The sequence below is a fragment of the Electrona antarctica genome, assembly GCF_951216825.1.
Source record: "Electrona antarctica genome assembly, chromosome: 12".
Lineage (NCBI taxonomy): Eukaryota > Metazoa > Chordata > Actinopteri > Myctophiformes > Myctophidae > Electrona > Electrona antarctica.
The window spans coordinates 39,305,711-39,328,433 of NC_136793.1; the positions used below are offsets into that span (position 1 = coordinate 39,305,711).

Here is a 22,723-nt window from a genome sequence, read left to right on the forward strand (position 1 = left end):
TGTTGAGAATGATATTGATAATTAAGTTGTAGATCCGCGAAAATGATCATGCATGCAAATTACTTTACAACTAACCTCGCGTAGCCTATAACCTCTTTATTTTATAACGGCTAATCGGCTATCATGGACTGGTCTTCATGCTGTCTATAGTGCCACTGCCCACTGTAAATCCCCAGAGAAGCGCTTGCCATTACCATCATCATCATGAATCATGATACATTATGGCGTTTCGATTGGCGACGGCTTCGATCTACTGTAGGCGCCAGCCAGCTGCCTACATGTCACATTGGTGCCACTGCTAACGCCTGACGCTGATACATGGAGTCCTTCCCGATTTCTCAGGTAGATAACTGGCGGAGAGAGAGGGGGGGGGGGGGGGGGGGCTGTGTAACCTTTGGTTGATGATAATACAGTCAGTCAGCTGTTAAATATTTATCTTGGATGGCCGTGGTGGGAGCAGTATCTGGAGGAATTCGCTGGTGCAAGTCACTGAGGTAAGCTGGATCACTAAGAACGAAAAGAGAGTAAAATAGTGCTGAGAAACAAGTATTGCTGTCAATTTACATTACATTTAGAGTAGCCTAATTATTAACAGCTCATAATGATATGGCAATCTGGGAACCCATTGGCAAAAATGGGGAAAACAGCGCCCTCTGCTGTTTTTTGTCTCCACCAGGCCGAAGGCATGGGGAGAGAGTATGTTTTGCACTCCTTCCGTCCGGGAGAGAGTATTTTTTGCACTCCGTCCGTGTGTCCGTCCGTCTGTCCGTCCGTCTGTGAACAGCTAATCTCTGGCACCGTTGGCTTGATCGTAGCCATACACACACACTCCCTGAATGCCAGAGCTGAACCTCTGCCCCAAAGTTTTCACATTGGCCTGTTATAGCGCCACCAGGAGGCCGCTTTGTGCAAAACAAATGTTTTGACAGTACACCTACAGATTATGTCCAAACATCACGCAAATCGGTACACAGTCTCTCTAGAGCCATTCAACAAAACTGGTCTTTCAGATTTTTCAGACTCCATCCTGATTGGCTAAGATTGGCTTCCAGAGTGCTCCGTTTCAAACAAAATGCTGCAAATCATGAACACATCGTGTGATTTCCGTGAAATTTTGCACGCACATTCCCACTAGGCCGAGGAAGAAATGCCACTTGAATATTTTCAACTCAGCCTCATGGTGGCGCTATAACTGACTGATTAGTGTTTTTGCCTATAACTGCACCGATCTGTGTAAAACCTTGTATGCACACTCCCTAGAGGTCACATCTGCTCTTTATAGCGCCACCAGGAGGCCAACATATGTAAAACAGATTTTCTAATATTACTCCTACAGATTTTATCCAAATTTCACGCAAATCGGTACACATGCTCTCCATAGTCATGTGATCATGTGATTTGTTTGATTTCTCATAATTATCCATCCTGATTAGCTACGATTGGCTTCCAAAGTTTTCAGGAGTAGCCCGTTTTGTACCCGTTTTGTACAAATCGCCACAACTCCTCAACGCAGCGTCCGATTGCGGTGAAACTGTGCATGCCTATTCCCACTAGGCTGAGAAAGAAATGCCACTTGACAGTTTTCAAATCAGCCTCATGGTGGCGCTACAACAGGCCAAGTCACGACACACACACACACACACACACACACACACACACACACACACACACACACACACAAAACCCCAAACAAACATGTTTATATTACTCCTAAACATTTTGCCAAACATCACACACACTCCTATCCTCCTGGTGGAGACCTGTGCCCAAAAGGGCACTTTTTCTAGTTTCCTTTGAATTTGCCTCTGGCGGGGGTAGCCATCAATTTACAATTTAGGCATTTAGCAGATGCTCTTAATCCAGAGCAATTTACATTAAGCAAGAACAAAAAAAGCATGGGAATACATCACATCACTATATATAAAAAGCATTTATCATGAAAGTGCGTAAGCTAAGAACGTAACAGTGGAATATCTATATAATGAAACTATACATATATACTATACTATGCTATACATATGTACTATGACGTGCTATGACTACATACAATGCAATTATAGTGCTGTCTACATAACATGCTATAAGTCTGTATCAAATGCTATCTAAGTCTACAAAGATGCTATCTAAGGGGATAGGGTAAGTGCTATGGGCCATGGTGGAGTCTGAAAAGGTGGGTTTTCAGACTACGGCGGAAGATTGGGAGTGATGCTGCAGTTCTGACTGCAACGGGAAGTGCATTCCACAGTTTTGGAGCCAGAAGGGAGAAGAGTTTGGGACGTGTGGAGCGTTGTCCCGGCGTTTTTAGTGAGGGTACTTCCAGCTTCCCTGCGTTGGCTGATCTGAGTGTGCGGGAGGGTTTCTTCTGACGGCATAAACAATATTAGTTTGCCTCTTCTACAAAAATAAAACTTACAAGTTACAGACAGTTCTCTTGTATCATACCATACTTGTATTATTTATTTACCACCAAGGAGTAACCTTGCATCAGACTATCCAGCATATATCCACCTCTAGCCTGGGCACCATAATTTCGGGTATATGATCCGGTCGGGAGCGGATGATATCGTTACGTCATGTTGTAGTATTGTTTTGTAGTCGACAGGCAGGAACAATAAAACGGAACTTCCTTTTCCCTCAAACCGATTTTTCTCAATAAAAGCTGCAGTCTACAAGAACTTTTATTGTTATTCTTCCGGTTTGAGAGAAAAGGAAGTTCTGTTTGATTGTTCCTGCCTGTCGACTACAAAACAATACTACAACATGACGTAACGATATCATCCGCTCCAGACCGGTTCACACGGCACTTTTGGAACAGAGACCAGGCTTTCCTCTGAGGTGGAAAGCCTGGTGAGGCGAGGTTAATCCACCTCAGAGGAAAGTCAAGACGGGCAGTGTCAGTAGGCCAATCAGAGGCAGGCAGGGCGTTCCCATGCCCAGACCATGCCTATGCTCGGACGCAAACGAGATTCACGCAGTACAGCACAGTATGACTAGTACAGTACGTAGTACAGTACAGTTGTACGAGTAGTACGAGTAATACAGTACGTATAGTTCAGTTCACACAGGTGTGATTTTTCCAGGATTTATCAATTCAATTCAAAGGAGCTTTATTGGCATGAGATGGCCCAGGCAGCTGGCGTAGCTGTCTGGGCACCTAGGCTGGTAATCCAGCCTAGTGCCGATCTCGTCAACCTTTGCTGCGTGTCACCCGACTCACCCCCATCTCTCTCCCCATTTCCTGTCAGCCTAATTAATCTATCAATAAAGGCAAAAAGCCAAAAATAAATCTTAAAAAAAGCTTTATTGGCATGAGAAAACAAACGTTTACATTTCCTCTGATTGGCCTACCGAACGTCCCCTTCTGTGACGCATGCGGAAGCACGTCTGCGTGCATCATAGAAGCTTGTCCTCCCTGTGAGATACAGACGCCCCAGAGCCGAAGGAGGCATCTACCTTTCTATTTTTATGGTTGGCCGGTTTTGTCTGTCCCTGTCGACAGATTCAGTGGCGCAGCTCGGAATCTGTTCTTGAGGGATTATGATATCAGTGACAGCAAGGTAAATCTCTATCAAGCTGTAAACTGTATTACCACTATGGCACTTTACTGATGTCTAACTGCTGCTGTAAACTCTCCCTAAAGTGGCTAAGCGGGTTCTGATATTGGAGCTCAGCTCAACATGGAAACACTGATTCTGCCCCAAGGCTGCTGTGTTTGTTCACACATAGACAGTATATTACTCCTACAGATTTTGTGCAAACATCACGCAAATCAGTACACAACTATCTATATGTGATTAGGACGGATCTGTCAAATTGGCTTCCAAAGTTTGCAGGTGTGATCAGTTTTGAACAAAATATGAACATGAATGCAGCGTGTGATTGCCATAAAACTTTCCATGCACATTCCCACTAGGCCCTAGTGGGAATGTGCATATAAAGTTTTTCAGAATCGCTTAAAAAAAATGTAGGATGTAATTTCTTTCTTGGCCTAGTGACTAGGCCAAGAAAGAAATGCCAACCGACATTTTTTAAAACAGCTATAACAAGCTAATATGCGTTTTACCTATAACTGGACCGATTGGCGTGACATTTTGCATGCCCATTTCCTAGAGTCCAAGGAAAAACCACTGCCCTTCATTTTTCACATCAGCCTTTTATAGCGCCACCAGGAGGTTGATTTTTGAAAAAGATATTTTTTATATTACTCCTACAGATTTTGTCCAAACATCACGCAAATCAGTACACATTATGGCCCTTATTTATCAACACGGTGTACACCCAAAATTGGGTGTACAAATTCTGGGTGTGTCCCTGGCTGTGTCAGAGCACGAAAATAGCGTTTGGTTGGTTTCCATCACCAAGTGTCACTGTTGTGCAGCCTAATAGACGCCTTATCAGACGACGTCACACTGATTAGCACCAGCATGTGCGTGCAGGCCGGCAACACAAGAACACCACCTCTCATAAGATGCAATGGAAAAGTTCTAACTGCAGTCACGTGTAAAAAATGCCCCATCAAACTTTCAGATACTGTTTTTCTCCCAGTGTGGAGGAATTAGGATTTGTATTGTATTCTCTCACTCTTGAAATATATAATCCATTGGTTTCTGTTGTGTGTGAACAATAATAGCAATTCAAAGCAGTTGTCCTCAAAACCACACCTCCAGTCGCTGTCATAAGAACGGGAGGTGCGCTCATGATCACGGCAGCAGAGCCTATTTGTGCATGACTGCACGCGCACCTGCAACCCATCAAGTATAATTTATGCTTCGTCCCACAATGGTGTCACGCACGCAGACCTCTACGCTCACAACAGTGGCATCCGCGACACGATGTGAGCTTGTATATCAGCTGTTCTCTGCGTGCAGTACTGTTGCGCAATGAAGTATAAATGTCTCACCTCACTAGCCAACACACAAGAGAGGTTGAATGAATTGAAACCAGCGTTCCACAAAACAACAAGTTTGGAGATCTGTTGGGAATTGATTACATGAAACAGTCACCCGTGCGACCAGTCTCAATGTTTGTGAACAAATAATTGGACTACACACACACACATATTAACTGTATATGATGATTTTGGGTGTGACAGTACAGTACAGTACAGTACAGTACAGTGACTCCTGGGGACCCCCACACCGTAACTCTGTCATTTCTCTACCGTTTCGGATGCGGGGCGGCTGGCCGGAACCAGTGGTTCCCTCCTGGTTCCCTCCTGGGGATCTGGATGTTCCGGGGACCCACCGGGGACCCCCACACACAACAGTTATTTCTCGACTGTTTCGGAGCCGCCCCGCGGTACCCTGGGCTCGTTCCTGTGGGTCTGGAAGTTCCGGGGACCCCCACACGGAGTTGCACCACTCACTTTACACGGGTGTGATTTTTTTTTTTACATGAGGACAAAATACTTTTCATTGAAGACTTTGTCATTTGAAGGGGCTTGTGCTTCAATTACAAAAGTTAACTACTACAGAAGAGGATGAGCTGATTAAGATCCACAAACTGTCATAAGACATGTACTGTATGACCCTTGACATTTGAATGAGTTGTCTCAACTTGTCTGGTGGAATTCCCAGATTTTACAGCAAATCTGTCTATCTTTGTCCACCACTAGCCAATATTAGACAGAAGTATAAATCCTAGTAGTAACCCATATCCCCACCCGACACTCACAGTGGTCCCAGTATTGATTTGGGGTGGCGGCCCCTGGTTCACTATCAGTTGGAACTCTATAGGCGTGACAGAGCCCATCTGTACTCTATAGGCGTGACAGAGCCCATCAAAGCTTTTATCTGAACAATTTACAATTTACAATTTAGGCATTTAGCAGACGCTCTTAATCCAGAGCGATTTACATTAGGCAAGAACAAAAGTATGGGAATACATCACATATATAAAATGCATTTATCAAGAAACATGCGTAAGCTAAGAACGTAACTAGAACATATCTATATAATGACACTATACATATTAACTATACATATATGCTATACATATGTACTATGATGTGCTATGACTACATACAATGCAATTATTGTGCTGTCTACATGACATGCTATAAGTCTGTTTCAAATGCTACATATGAACATAACTATTGCCATGATCCAATTGTATTCTGAAATGAACGTGATAGGGATGTGTGGCATCAAACGATTGTTGTTTTACATAGAGCCAAGATAGTGAATTGTCTGTGCTGTTATTGGATGTGTGTCAAATAGCTCTATTTATTTAGATGGCTATGGAAATGGCCTCCTCTTTTCCCCGCTCATAAAGCGTTAAAGGGCGGTGCCACTAAGCATGGGAATCTCTATTATTTCCAGCTGTGGATGGAAACTATTACTGAGTCCCTTCTCCCTGATGAGCTGCAGAGTAGTGGTGGGTGTTGCAGGACTTGCGTAGTCCATTCAGGAACAGACAGACACACACTCACAAACTGTACAAACACAACACACATGCACACATATCGACATACACATACACGCCTACACATGGGCAGTCAAACAGTCAGACCCAAGCTGAGTCACTGAAGATAAAAGACACCCTGTTGGCCTGAGAAAGGAGAGAGAGAGAGAGAGAGAGGCAGCGCTACAGTGGTTCCCTCCCACCCTCCTTCATTCTTATTCTCTTCCTCTGTACCTCTGCACTGAAGAGCCCTCATTGCTCAGCCTGCACTGCTCTGTAAGTACTGCTACTTTACACACCGTGACCAAGGCTAGAACCAGGGTTAAAGGTCAATTCACTTTAATAATGCTTCAAGTCAGAATCAGTTGGGGAATATAGAATTGTATCGTCAAAAGTATTGAAAGTCGTTGACATTGGCTGACTTGAACTGATCCAATCCTTCACAAGACCAATCATTCTGTTATCCTCCAGCACTCACTTCCTGATAAAATAATCTTAATCTAATAGGTGTTATATAATGTAGGTGCTCTCTTCTTTAGACCATTACTTTTGTCAATGTTGTTGGGCAACAGTTGAGTTGCAGTTGCAGTCTATTGCTGTCTAAAGAAAGGGATTATTTCATCAGGCGTATTTCTCTCATTGCTGTGGTTGTTGTGTTGGTCTATTCTGTATGTAATACCTGCATGCTATACTGGCTGCTACAAAGCATTTGCGTGTTTGTTCATTCAATCATCCATTTATAATGCCAAAGCCAAAACACGTAAATAGGTGATGTGACAGCTAGCTGTTATCATAACTGGCTTTGAGATAAGGGCCATTACCATGCTATATTTGGCTATGGCAGCGAGCATGTTTACCCTGTCACCTCTCTTTCAAGGGTGCTGTTATGTTGCACTGAGTAAAGACTCTTCTTAAACTTTCAGAGCGGTGGGTCCCGGGGTGATATACTGTATGACTATACCAGGAATGTTTGTTTTCATCAGACAGACAGCAGAGTGACTAAGAGACCTGGGGATGCTGCATGGTTGGTACCTTGTATGGCTTCCGCCAATCGGCGTATGAATGTGTGTGTGAATGTGTGTGTGAATGGGTGAATGTAATGCACATCTATGGAAAGCGCCTTGGATAAAGGTGCTATATAAATGCACCATTTACCATTTATGGGCTGGCTCAGGAGAATGTTGTTTACTGGTGAAATAAACCCTGGTGCTTTTGTGTTGTTCTGAAAGGCATTCCATCAGCGCTACCTCACTGTGTCGTGCGATATGGATGACGCAAATGACACAGATACGACCGACAAAAGGCCTTCATATTTGGAGTGAAGCTATATGAATGTCATTTTACAGAGCATGAAGTTGTGTGTGGGGGTTCACAGGTTTATAGTGATCAAGTGATGTAGTTTATGATTATCTAACAGGATTATGTAATGTGTTAGTCATCTGCTGGAATCTTGGACTGTCTGGCTTTTAATGAGCTGCATGGTTGCTCCGTAGTAACATGCTGGTACATACCACTCGCTGTGAGAGGACAATAGCCTGGCCTTTATCACGAGGACACAATGTGGTATAGGTCTATGCAGGAATTCATCGTTCTCAATGAACAGAGAGGTGTGAGGAGTCAGACTTACAACTCCACCTCCTCTGCAAATTATTTATTTTAAAGTTGTACAAATTAAATCAATGACAGAGGCAAAGAAGGGAGAGGAATTTGTGTTTATAACTTATACGGTCAAAAACAATTGGGTAACGCTGAGCAGTTGTGAGAAAGGTGTTGGTTGCCTGAGCCCAAGCCTCAATCACTTCTTTGTGTGATTAAGTCATTTAGCTGCAACATGACAGGGAGGCAGACGTGTTCACAGCGGGGCAAGCGTCTAGCACACGGTAAAGTCTGGGCTGTTCATTTAACCTCGAGAGTGTGAAATCATCTCACTGTTAAGTTAAAGTGACACTCTGGGTTTCACTGTGTAGTCCTGCTGGACAGACACAGCCCCTGTTAAAGCCCCATGCAGTTCTCAGTCCTCCTCTATCAGGTTCAGTGGCTCAACTGTTTGGCAAAAACAAGCATGTGAGCAGTGGTGCATGCTGGGTAAATGGATATGGATAGTTTGCCTGAGTTTCGCTGTACCAAGCCAGACCGCTCAATTATTAAAAAAGGGCTGACTCCTTCAATTCCAACCTGGCGCTGTCCTGTAGGCATACACACACTGTGTGTGTGTGTGTGTGTGTGTGTGTGTGTGTGTGTGTGTGTGTGTGTGTGTGTGTGTGTGTGTGTGTGTGTGTGTGTGTGTGTGTGTGTGTGTGTGTGTCTTACTCTCTCGTCTCTCTTTTTCGCTCTATTTCTCTTTCTCACTTCATCTCACCCATACAGTATGTAAACCCACAGCACAGACACACAAGACACACACACATGCTCACACACATGCAGACTCAAACACACACATTTTGAGATAGATACACGTGGCTAGCTTTTGCTAGCTCATCTCTTGCTCTCTTGCTAGATCATCATTTTATTGCTCTCTAGGATGTTAAAGTTCATCTCAAAAGTGTCCTGTCAACTGGAATGCTTAGCAGCAACATGTGATTCAGTGTAGCTGAAGTTGGAGAGACACCAGAACAAGGTCAAAACAAGCCTGTCAGCACGTCAGATTTCTTTTTTTTCTCTGTTTATCTTCACTGGCAAGGACTGCGGGCAAACTGGAAATCCTAGTTCCCAATTAGTTCAGTGTGGTTGAGAGAGAAGCTGAGGAATGTGAGAACGTGCTTGTTTGTTGGCGGTTGTGTGGTTTGATTACCGTAACCTGTTGTAGTGTCCTATAGGTGTGTACTTCCAATCGGACACATTCCACTATTGTCAGCATTCATCCCAGCCTGTTGTCTTCTGCTTTAAATACTTATTCCACTCTTATAATGTGCTTGCGAGAACATACAGTACATATTCTCATTATCACAACCTTGTCTGTTAGGTTCCAAGACAGTACTTGACATGTGTGCATGGTGGGAGGGTTAGAACAAACTGGTTGTTGCTCAAGTGTCAGTGGAATCCATGAGGGTGGACTGTGTCAAAGTGTAATGTAAAAGACCAGCACTTTAGAACAAGTGGGCATCTCTTCAACTAGCCACAGACCTTGTCCATTGTGTGTGTGTGTGTGTGTGTGTGTGTGTGTGTGTGTGTGTGTGTGTGTGTGTGTGTGTGTGTGTGTGTGTGTGTGTGTGTGTGTGTGTGTGTGTGTGTGTGTGTGTGTGTGTGTGTGTGTGTGTGTGTGCATGTGCGTGTGCGTGTGCTGATTCTGATGTGTTACGATATTGCACAATGCAGTATACAAGGCATAGGGAGAGAGTGAGACAGTTGAGAGGACAGGGGTGATTTGGGAATGTCTCGGAGGCTGAGTTGATTAACTATTTGCGCTCCCCTTTCGTTAACCCTGCACTGTGAAATATCACCTCATCACAACAATGGGCCCTCCTTACTGAAGGAGGAGCCCAGTGCTGACAGGCTGAGGAGGCTTGCCTTTTGAACAGGGTCCAGGGGTTGCTATGGCGATGCCTGTCAACCGGGAAGTCCTTCACAGGCGGAGCGCGCACTGAGGGGGAAATACAGAGAGAGAGAGAGAGAGAGAGAGAGAGAGAGAGAGAGCGCAAGTCAGAATGTACTGACGGGGAGAAAGAGAGAGAGATTGTGCATCCTTGCTAGCTCTAAGAGAGAGAGAGAGAGAGAGAGAGAGAGAGAGTCGCGAGCAACTCCCTTTTGAAATATTATGTTTGCATGCACCACTGAGCAGACAAGTCTTTGTGGTGAGTTCATGTCCTAGGTGAGTACCCTCTTTCCCACGAGACTGCGGGATGTTACAGATTACATTTTCTCTCTAACCTCACCAGATAATAATCTTGACATCACATAGCAACTTTAATGATCATATGATTGGCTGTTTTTGTTCAAGGGTTGAGTAACTCGCCTGACTCCTCAGGGCTTACATGCTGCATCACAGGATTATTGCTGCAGACTTTCCCAGGCACTTGTCATATACTGTACTAGCCTTAAAAAACACCTGAAGATAGGCTTTTGAGTGTACCTGAAGAAATCGTCCCATTCGTAGCCATGCACTGAGCAATCTGAAATGGGTTGTTTTGATGTTGAGACAGTCCTGCATGTGGGTGTTGGTTGATCCAATTTTGGCTTTTGGGCAGTGATTACAGTTCCAAAGCGTAACATTCTGCACAGGAGTACCAGACCAGAGGGAGGGTGCTGTTGGCGGTGTTATTTGTTATTGCTGTGCCCGTTGTGCATGCCTGTGTAGTGTGTACTGACAGTTGTTAGGTTGGGTCTGGAGGTTTTGGCAGTGGTGCAATTCTGTGTTGTGTGTCAAGACAGTTTCCCATCCTTCTCCAGAAACGGTGTGCCTCATGGGATGGCTGCCCAGGTCTACCCAACCATCACTTAGAGGCTTCTCTTACTGTCACGATCAATTCCACACCCTGCTGTGATTTCCTTTGTAATATTACTGGGGGTCCATCTGGCCCCACAGTCCCACACTCTCCAAAGCCTATATTCAAATGTTTGAATTACCAAAATGACAGTTGTGCATGCATACAAGTATACATTCAGAGATATTATTGATTGGATTGTTGTAATATCTCAATTAATTTCAAAACATATGCATCTCCTTTTGTTATATAATCTTCCTGCCCTTTCTTTCTTTCTGAGAGCTCATGGACCGCCACAGAGCATGGCTTTTCAAACTACTTTTCCATGTTTCCAAGGGCCCTCAAATAGCCTCTGTGGTCTCTGGCTGCAGCCCCCCTAATGCGAAATGGTTCTTAAAAAAGTCTGCAAGCTCACACATTGCAACGCTGTGTGTGGGCTTGTACATTTGCAGTTGTTGTCACTCTTTGATTTTGTTGACTTTTTTTGACAATAATGACATGCCAAAAATAGAGATGCCAGGTTCAATTGGCACAATAATCTAATAAAATGTTTGTCACAGTATATTTGCAACATATGTGAAATTTCTCCTGAATTTAACTCATCCTAGGAGCAGTGGGCAAGTGCCATTAATACAGCGTCCATGGATATGATTCCCCTCCCTTCATTTTCCCCTCTTTTACAATCCCTGTGGCACCCTTTGGCAACCCCACTTACAGAGAAACTATTTGCATCTTGTATCTTGCTTGATTCTGCTTGATGCACGTAGCATCTCCATTGACAAGTACAGTAGCACACACCAGCCCTGACTCCTCCGCCTCCTGTTGAGTACCGTACATGGAGGTGGAATACTTCCCTCTTGATAAATGTGTGTATCCTCCAATAACTATATATCATAAACTTGCAGCTGCAGGACCTTGTATGGTCTATGGCTGTGTTGTTCACATCTGCCAAGTTGCAGAGTGGAAGCAGAGGAGGGAAGGTGCTGGGTCCGTAATCGACTTTGTAGAACCTCTCACAAGCTCGACATAACAACATGGTGACTCACCTTATATGTGTAGTAGTTATTAGTTTTACACCAACATCATCAAATCTGTGTGTAATTAACTTTCCCCAGCCTTGACTAGGCAGGATCTTTTAGGTTTTATGATCCTCTTATGCAACCTATCAGGCATGAGTGACGTTGCGTGCGATTGTTTGATAAGAGCAGATCCGTCCAGAGCAAGCACTGAGTTACACGATAACATCCGGGAAGTAAACATTCCATTAGAAGATCATGCAGTGTGTTTACATTTATTTGGATGGTTATACACTATTAATGCAAGTGTTTTTCAGGTCAGCTATGCTGCAAACTGTGCTAAACCAAACAAAACGTCCACCTTGTGCAAACATACTGTACAGGTTTTTTGGACCGTTTTCCCTCCATCTATTAAGACAAAATGTAGTCTGAGAGCAACAATGTTCCCACCTTATGGAGTCAATGATTAACTAGTCCCTTTGTTCTCCACATCCACTAAGATGCAGGAGGCCATCTAGTAATGACTATAATAAATGTCACTGTTTGATTAGTTGTTTTATGGCATATAATGAGGTTTCAAATGGGTTACGCTATCAAATACCCATTTAGGCATTTTCTTATTTAATTTGCCACCAGATCCACATGCAGTTCCTCTGCAATGATGATGTCTGTTGTTTATCTTCATTTTCTCTCCCTCCAGTTCAAATCCAGTGGTATGGCTGGAAGGAAAGCATAACATTGTTCCTTATTCTTTTGGCAGATGAAGGCTGCAACTAACGATTATCTGATCTTTTATCAGTTGATTATATTTCCATTATTTTTGCCTGTGATTAATTTAGAGACCATACAAAGATGGTCAAATAAAGCAATGAAGGTCAAAATTCACATTTTCTGAACCCAAACAGAAGGTTTAGTATCTTTACCCACCAGTCGGGGGGAAAAAATCCTTTTTACATTATGGAACGAAGAAAAGCATTTACATTTTGGTAAAGAGCACATATCGCAATTTTGAATCGACCAGTCGATTATTTGATGAATACTTTCAGCCCTATTGCAGATTGACACCTAAAGTAACTGTGTGCACTGCTGGACATAGCAACTAACTGAAGGTGATCAGGGTTCACCATCAAGATCATGACAGTTCTTCACTGGGCTCTATGTGTGGTCTTGACACTCTCTCTCTCTGTGAGAACAATGCAAGAAGCTATATGACCTAAATTGTGACCCCGGCCCATATATTATGGGGTCACAAGAGGCCATCACAGGGTAGGCTCTCACTTCACGGAAAAAACAACCTGGCTCCTTTCTTCTATGGAAGAAGAGGATCGGAGGACTGCAAAGGAATAGCAGGTGCAGAGTGACCGTACAGTTCACTCATTTCTTTACCAGCTGATATTGTTGCCACACTGTAAGAATTACAGCACGCTACAATTTACAATTTAGGCATTTAGCAGACGCTCTTAATCCAGAGCGATTTTCAGTAAACAAGAACAAAAACATGATAATACATCATACATCGATACTGTACAAGTGTACATACATAATAGTCATCATGAATCATACGTAAGCTAAGAACCTAACAGTGCAATATCTACGTCTACGAGTTCACTTTATGCTCTCTATGTGTAACTACGGCAGCCATTGAGCAAAGGGGGATTATTGGTCTCGCCCTTTTCATGACATGGACATTTGACTAAATATTTAGTTATTTGACCGGTGGACATTTTGCATGTATGAGTAATTTTTCTCCGAAATACTGGAATAATGTCTTAATGACTACACATTGCTATTCTGGGTCTTGGGATACTCCCTTTGAGTCAGGGGGAAGTTCACTGACCCCGAGTTGCTGACTAACTCAGTTCTGGTTCATTCATTCAACACATACAGTACAAATTCCTGCTTCCTCATTTGCTCCTTCCTGGAGAAACTAAATAACAAAACAAAAACATCTTATGTCATTGTTTTAATTCCCTTATACTCTTTGAATGCAAGGTGATCATCAGTTGAGGTGTAACAGTATGAAGCTGGTGAGGAATGTGTGTCTATTTTCCATTTCCTGGCTTAGTTTACAGAGTGTGGCATCTGGTCCAGCTCTTCTGAGGCCTAGAGGATGTTCCCTTTGGGCAGTGATGTTCAAAGGATTTCCATACAGAAATCGCAGATGCCTCAATACTTCCCCCATGTCCTCAATTATCCTTTCACTGCCGATGTCCCCATTTGCCCTGTGTAAGGAAGGCATTGCTGAAATGCTCCACAGCATGCACTCCATCATCTACAATAAGCAGGAAACGTGCAGAATGCAGGTGTTCTGTCTAGACTGAGACATCTATGGTTACTAGAAACATCCCAGTGTGGCGTCGAGTTGAGATCATCTTGAGAGATGAGATCGCACAGTCCTTTTATGGTATTATGGTCTCTCTTGCCCCCCATCCCACCCGCACACCCTTCAGATATCCTAGTGATGATTATGGCTTTCTCTACTTATAAAGGGCTAGGAATGTGTTGTTATTGGACATCATTAAGATTATGTATCACCGCTTTCTGGCGGAAACCTTGTACTGTATGTCCGAAACTCTTAGGTACTTTTCAGGAAATGGAAATACTGTAGGTACCTGACTGTGTTCCAATGGATCCAATGTAGTTAATATTTAGTCTCAAGCTCTTGTTAATAGTTTTCATTAGTTGAATATTGATAAAACCCACAGACAGAATTAACCCCTTTCAACCTGGCGTCCCTATTTTGACCATATCACTATACAGGTGAAAATGTTCAAAAATCTTCAAATTCTTTCAAACATTTTCAGTAATAGTGAAAATAGCAGATCTATAAGCTCACATTGCGTTGTCACTGATGCACAATGTTTGATTTTAAGATCTAATATTTTGTCAACTTTTACACAACAGTCGTATAGTACACAATACTGTAGGCTACTGTTGTAGGGCATTAAGAGGGGAAAAGTAATTAAAACAAAACCAGGGAGAGTGAGAGTTCTGAAAGTGATTTTTGGTGAGGGTTACTGGTAGTGTCCTGATTTTGCCTTATTAGGTATGATTTTGTTTGGTGCGCATACGCATAGCGGGGGAATGCACATGAGGGCTGGTGGATTTCTTTTTTGGAACGGACTCCCCACTCCCCAGACTTAGGAACGAGGGATGTGGAGGCCAAACATGCAGGCAGGCACACAAATAAGAATGTTTTTTTGGCTCAAGACATTGTCAGTATGTTACAGCTGCATAGTCCTGTACATGTAACTTTTCTGGCAGTTCTAAAAACTGAAGTAATAGCACATCTGGATGTCAAAATGCATGCAGAATTTGTGTCAAATAATATTGTAACATGAATATTGTAATTACCTCTTATGTACTATACATGTAACAACTTAAAGGTCTGGTGACATTAATGTTATTTTTTTTAGGTTTTCTGATCTCAATTGCACCCAAGAAATCACACCCATGTGAACTGAGTGGTGCAACTTTTGATTTTTCCATATCGTCTTCTAAAGTGAAATATCTCCAATCTAATCTTTTGCCACTATGCCTAACATCTGTTGAGGAATAACTATAAAGATTGATTATATAGAGATTGATTCACTCTTACGTGATATCTGTGATGTCAGTGACGTCACATACTAACCATAGCAACCATGCTAGTTTTTTTGGTACGAACACGAGTACACGGGTACAAAGCCAGTTGTTGGAGTGGTTTGCACCACTCAAAAACCTGAACATTCAGTACATTTTCTGTGGTCTGGGGTTTTCTGAATAATTAGGCTCAAATTAGTGCTCTGATTTGCCTGTAGTGTACTATGATGTCCACAAATCCCATATATGACAACAATTTGCCAGCAGAGAGACAGAGGTCACTGTTGAAGGATTTTGCCTGTTTTCATTGCAGCTCAAAAGACTTCAGAACACAAAGAAAACCCTAGACCACAGAAAATCCACTGGATGTTCAAAGTTCAGGTTGTGTGGGTGTAATTGAGGTCATAAAACCTAAAACAAAAAATAAAAATAAATGAATGTCATGAAACCTTTAACGGACATTTTTTTTGTTTTTTCAACCACGGTTCATGTTTGTTATTAGAGAATTATTTTATTTATTTGCTGCTTTCTTTAGTTTTAGCGATTTTATAAGCTATTTTTGATATTCGAACATGGGGCTAAATGTTTTTTTTTTTACAAAAAATGATGATTTCTTTTTTATTATTAACTATAGTCCTACTAGACCCCAAAAATGTTGTAAAAACAACGTATGCTGTTCGAATGCCCCCGCCCCCTGTCAAAAATAACTAAAATCGCTAAAACGAAAGAAAGCAGCAAATGAAAAAAAAGAAAAAAACATTAACACTCTATAAACAATAACAATCTAAAAAAAACAAAGTTGTCCTTTAAGCCCCATGCATTTAATCATACAACAAATAGTAGATCTACATATCTACAAGCTCGTATGGGTTGCTATTTTTGCTATATTTAAAATTATAATTATATATACTTGTGTATCCGAATGCCAGGGCTGATGTGGTTAATGTATGTGTCTCGAGTCAGAACTAACATGTGTGGTCACTGCATGATGCTGGGTTTCTGCAGTGTATCATTGGCAACGTGTTGATTTGACAGTCAAATACCATTGTTCTACTACTGGCATTACAGTGGGCTATTGCATGTTGGATTCTGTATCTCATTAACTATGATTTTTGACATATCTTTCGAGCAGCATCATACTTGATGAAATGCAATGCCTTTGGCAAAACAGAGGGCAGCTGTCTTGCACTATAGTGGGTGCTGCAGGGGCTTGAATGGCAGCACTGTGTGGGTGGGGGAAAAGGAGCTCTATTGTTTGCCCTTCAGGAGTATTGAATTAATTAGGCTTGTGTGGAAAGACTATGTTGAAAATGCCAATGGATTACACATCAAGTTATGCAGTTGTCACTGAGAAGTGAGTCCGACATATGCCAAGATCTTTAAGTCCAATGTTGGTTTGTCTCTAGTCAGCGAGTGCACAGGTAGCCTGCCACTGAGGGTCACAGAACCACAAGGAGGGGGATCCGTATGTCAACCTGTTAAATACAGTTATATTTATAAAGTGCTTGACATAAGTGTAGAAGCCATTTTTTTTAATTTATTGTAGCCTAGTTCATTTGTTTATTATCCCTGCCAGGAGGTCGGAACAGCCGAAGGTGAGGGATTATGTTTTCGCTCCTGTGAGTCTGTCTGTCTGTCAGTCAGTCCATCTGTTTTATTTCCTTGCTTATTTCCGGCACCATTGGACTGATTGGCATAAAACGCTGTACGTACACTCACTGAAATCTTTGAAATTGGCCTCATGGTGGCGCTATGTGTTTTGGCCTATAACTCTTGAACCAGAGAGAACAAGAGACTAGAGAGAGCACGGATTAAACTCTTTGCTTAATTAACGCCTCTTCATTGGGATTCCTGGCAAAAGTATTCAGAAGCTGCAATACATCAGGAACAGCGCTGCCAGGGTCCTAATGAGAGTCTGTAAACATGACCACATAACACCCATCCTTTTCAGACTGCACTGGCTCCCCGTTTCAGCCAGGATCGACTACAAGGTCCTGCTAATCACATACTGCATAAACAGACATGCTACCTACAGAAATTAGATCTGCGAACAAATTTCTACTCATGGTTCCAGATACCAATCTGCACACCATGGGGGACAGGGCCTTCTGCTCGGCAGCACCGCGCCTGTGGAACAGCCTCCCCATGGACTCCCCGCAGACTGTGGAATCTTTTAAAACTGGCCTGAAAATGTTCCTATTTCGGAAAGCCGATCGATGTCCTTTTGTGCTTGACTTCTTTCTCTCTTTTTTTTACCTTCTATGATTGATTACTGTATGTGTTTTAACCATGTAGCACTTTGGGATTCCTTCTGAATGAAAAGTGCAATACAAATAAAATTCATTATTATTATTAGTATTATTACATTTATTATTATTATTATTATTATTTATTTAATGGATTAATTCTACAAAAGCAGAATCCATTTCAGGACAATGCACATTGTCAGTGGGTTTCAATTAACCTTTTTATCAACTTCAAAGCTTTCAAGACAATGAAATGTCATTCAACTGAGGATTTTACTGTGTACACTTCTGGCAGTCGTTTGAGATTGAACATTTATCTTGTTATGATAATGACCTGATTGGAATTGTGTTCAGAGATGATACCATCTGTTTTATGTCTGAGCAGTGATGGTATTATTGCACAGTCCCCCATTTCCCGTATTTTCCCTGTTGTATGAGGTGGGTTATTGGGAGATGGTGACTCAGATATGATGACATCTTTGTCTGGAACCAGCAACACTGATTCTATCATTCTATCTTATGAGCTTTGTGCTATGCAATGCAAGGGCACAGAGCATAGCTGTCTAGGTCTCGACCACAGTCATTATAGACACTAATGCTCACTCTTACCGAGACCACATGGAAAACTCATCAGTCCAACTGCTCTTGGACTGCTCTCTGCCTGCAGAAGTAGTTCACTCATTACTTTCCTCCTAAACGGCCAGAACTCATCATCATTTTCACAGGAAAACAACCACAAAGTTACCCTAACGTAAACCTCACATGAGAACTAACTGCAACTTAATAGTGAATGGCTGACTTAATCATAATTGTCTATCCTTGATTGTCATGGATAATCAAACTTTTGACTTTGCCGCTTTATTGAAAGAGAGGAGACTTTTCTTTTTCACTATAATCCTTTCTTTTGCTTCCTTAAATCGTAGGACGTCAAGGCCGCTCCCCATGCAAATGGTACACGCTATTCCTTATAGAAATACCAACCTGTAGGAGTCGCTAGTGCACCTCCTCCCCGGGCGGCTCTATACACACAGTAGGTGCGTTTCCATAAAACCGTTTTTTTGCGCATTAAGGCTCTTGCGCAAAATCTCCTGGATGGAAACACATCAAAATGCGAATAAGTCTCCATTTTTCGCAAAAACACTTTTTCGCTTGGAGGTTGCGGATTTAGGCTTTTTCGAAAAAAGGGAAATGCGCAAATAGTGTATGGAAACACTTGCGGAAAAGGTTTTTAATTAGAAAGCATTGAACTCGCATTATATCGCTTTTGAACAGTTGGGAAATAAATAAAAAAAACGATGGGGAGGCAGTGGAGTGAACGGTGCATGGGAGGGTGGCTATAGAGGGAGTGATGTTGTGGATACATATAATGTCCCAATTTACTACTACCCTAACCCGAACCGTCCGATTAATAATTGTGTAGTGTGTTCAAAGATCCCATATGAAGTCTGAATCCTCCCGAGTTGATCGGGGCGCTCCGATCATTTTGATATCTGGATCGCTACTGTATGGATGCAAGACACACACACACACACACACACACACACACACACACACACACACACACACACACACACACACACACACACACACACACACACGTGGTGTAGTAGACTAAACTTTTATATAACCTAGCTGCCTGGGTCCCTGCAGGCTATTCGATTTCGATCCATGCATATGCTTCATCTATTCTTATATATTTATATTCATTGCATAAGATAAGCAACCTAAACGTGTAGGCTATAGGCTATATAGCCGATGAAACAAGTTATTCACAACTGTTTGCAGCTGCAATCAATCAATTTACAGTATAAACGACCATACTGGTCGTTTATACTGTAAATTGATTGATTGCCAATCGAGTCCCGCGACATATAGGCTACACATGTGCCCCGGATATATTAAGACAAGCATAACAAATCGTTCTTTGTACGTTCTTTGACTGTAGGTGTCGTCATTCGTCAATACTGTGAAAGCAGCAGATGCCCGCTGGCTTTCTGTAGACTTGCTGGCGGTCGGTCAGCCGCTGACCAGGGATCAGATTACAGCGCAGTATATGGGGTCCCGTCCGTTAAACTGAGAGCACGCACAAAGCGCATCAAATCCCTAAATCAATGGTGTGATTAGGGCAAAACAGGGGTGCATGTGTTTGTTCCGACGTACTAACAGTCCGACAGGCATTAGTCTGACACCCTACCTCAAACCATAAACCTAACCCTAACTTCACAGGAAAGCCACAGGTATGTTTTAACCGGCAACGCATGTCGGGAGCCACGGGTGAGTCTTAACCAGCCACGCATGTGTCGACTAATGCCTGTGGTACTGTTAGTACGTTGGACCAATGTATGCGCCCGCTTCCTTACTTCCTTCACAGGTCTTACCAATTAAACTACCTGACTCTGTTTGACCAGAATGGAACAGAACCTTAATTAGTATAATTGGTGACTTTTGAAGGAAGAGGCCCAATATGGTTGCTGTTGCAATATGGTTGCTGTGCAAAAACAGCCCAAACTTTAAATGCTTCACAATGCATAGAGTGGAGATCGCTGACCTACAAATGGACACACTCAGCAGCACTTATCAATACTTTGTTCCTGTATGAGCAGCAGAAGCCAGGACTGTGCAGGTCTTTGATTTGGTTTCCATGCCAACTCTATTATGGGCCGTCTGAGCCACTGTAGATTAGAGGTGCCTTGTACATGAGCGGAAATGGCCTCTCTCTCTCAATCCTTCAAGCCTTTGATGTTGAAACAGCAGGCTTAATCTGATTTTCCAAGGTGCCATTGATTAGGTCCTGGTCTCAGCTTTCAGTGGCTGACTTTCTCCAGAGTGTCCAGACACTCAGGTCCTTAGCTCTTTCCGATGGTGGACAGTAACAAAGAACATGTACTTAAGTCGAGTACTGTACTTAAATACATCTCTTGAGTATATCTACTTTACTTGAGTATTCATATTTTTGGATACTTTGGACTTTTACTTTACTAAATTTCAAAGACAAATATTGTACATTTCTAGGGAGGGAGGATCCAGTTGTCCAGAGCAACAGATCCAACTGCTATACCCATATGGTCATTTTGTGCATACAGTATAGGACCGACCAACTTCAAATGATGTGTGCATCAGCAATGACTTGAGGGAGTGCGCCGCAATGCAAACTTGTAAATCTGGGGGGGTATCTTAGAATATTAAAAAAATATATAATTTGGAATTTTTCAAAAATATCTACAGCAATGCATTGATATTAAAAACGAATTGTACTTTGTAATTATGTATTTAAAAGGCATTTACTTTGGAATACTTAAAGGGAAGCACCACTCATTTTCACCATTAAAACATGTTTTTTATATACCATGGCTTAGACTCAGAGCTGTTGTGTGGAAATAAGAAACGGTTCTGTGCTGCCTAGAACCGGATAATAATTTTTTGTGTGGATTGTGCTACGAGTAATGGACGTAAGCTATAGCCCTTGGCCTACCCTCTAGGCAACCTGCACTCTAGAATGGGTATTTAACACTTCTTGGAGCATTTTCAGCCAATTCAGTTATATTCTGTACAAGTACTGTGTCTAACATAATATATAATAATATTATGCCATTATAAACTACTAAGATTGTCTTGCAAAACTATTATATTCTGATATACGGAATCAGGAGGAAATCCTATGTGACATAATACCCTTATTTGGATTGGTAACATGATGATTTTTCGAAACGAATGTGATAACGTGATGACGTTCTGGCGCCTCATTGGGAGGCTCTGGGTGACACTAAACATCATCACGATCATTTATAAATGTCATCATGTTACTGCCACAGAGGGCTCTCCTTCTTCTGCACATCTGTACGACACAACAGAATATGTACTTGCTTTGCAAGTAAATCTTAGTAGTTTATAATGGCATGATTGGTGATTATGTTGAAAATGCTCCAAAGGTCTTATGTTTACTTTCAGCTGTAGTCTTTGGACCACCTTCTAGGAAGCCTGCAGTCTAGATTGGGGATTTTACCTCAGCACTTTATCTCAACTACAAAATCGACAGAACAACTTTTACTTGTAGTAGTTGAGTAATATTTGACCAGGAGTATAGAACTTTGACTCAAGTACTGGACTTGAGTACTTGAGTACCACCACTGTCATAGCTCTTTCCTGGACAGCATGGCAGGGAAGAAGCGATGTGAGTCACAGGCAGCCATTGTTTTCGATGGCCTTTTGCCTTGGTAACAAGGAAAGGACAGTGATGATATATGTCCCACTTTGGAAAGTTGTATAATGGAACACATGTCAACTTAGTTTAGGAATATTTGATTTATGCTTGAAGGGACGTTTTAGAAGCTTACCAAACTAATAATGACATTTAGCTGAATACTATTTATGGTCTCAGATTAGTTTAGGAATTTGTGAGGTATACAAAGATGAGGCCCAATGTTTATTGGTATATTATCACATGGATTAACCTAAAGAGTATCCCTGGCCGATAGGTGTGAAGTGTGAACAGTTTGGGGGACCATTTAAAACAAAAGCGGCTTGCATGCTGTGGTTTGCTATACTAAACAGAAATGTGCATGAACGAGGGATGCCAAAGTAGGCTATCTTTTGTTGTTTTTCTTGTTTTTTCACCCCCTCTCTTCGAAGTTAGACTGGGCCAGCTCTAAACTGACTGGGCCACGGCCCCTGTGGCCCAATGGACCCTACGCCGGTGGTTGCTGTATTAGTCATTTAAAAAACTATTCAGGCCTGCCTGTTGCAGCATCAGCACATCAATAGTGCAGCAAGTATAACAAAACTGTATCTGAAAGCTTAATTCAAGCTTCATGACACTGACACCATGGATGCTTCAGGCTGACATCTTCAGCTCATCAGATCTGCTTGTCATGTGATGCACAAATTAGGAATAATCTAATGATTGAAAGAAAGACAGACAAGTGTGATGAAACGGATTACAGCTGAAAATAGCTCCAATTGGATGAAGTCCTAAAGAAACCCAGCTCCCTCAGTCCCTGCACCCTTTTGTTGCTGGAGTCAAACATCAATCTCCATTTGCTTTTATAGGTTTTTAGAT

At 42.2% G+C, this 22,723-nt stretch overlaps 1 protein-coding gene across 9 annotated transcripts in view; it reads left to right on the forward strand.

The window, feature by feature from the left end:
* The first annotated feature begins 213 nt into the window (after window positions 1-213).
* The window catches only part of sorbs3 (sorbin and SH3 domain containing 3), a 40,579-nt gene continuing 18,069 nt past the window's right edge, over window positions 214-22,723 (forward strand). The window contains exon 1 of one of the 9 annotated variants that reach the window (XM_079515919.1): window positions 214-342. The gene's annotated coding sequence lies outside the window, so the exon portion shown is untranslated. Of the gene's footprint in view, window positions 343-431; window positions 495-6,617; window positions 6,679-10,109; window positions 10,211-22,723 lie in introns of those variants that run through there. The other 8 variants (XM_079515924.1, XM_079515920.1, XM_079515922.1 and 5 more) reach the window with 8 other exon arrangements.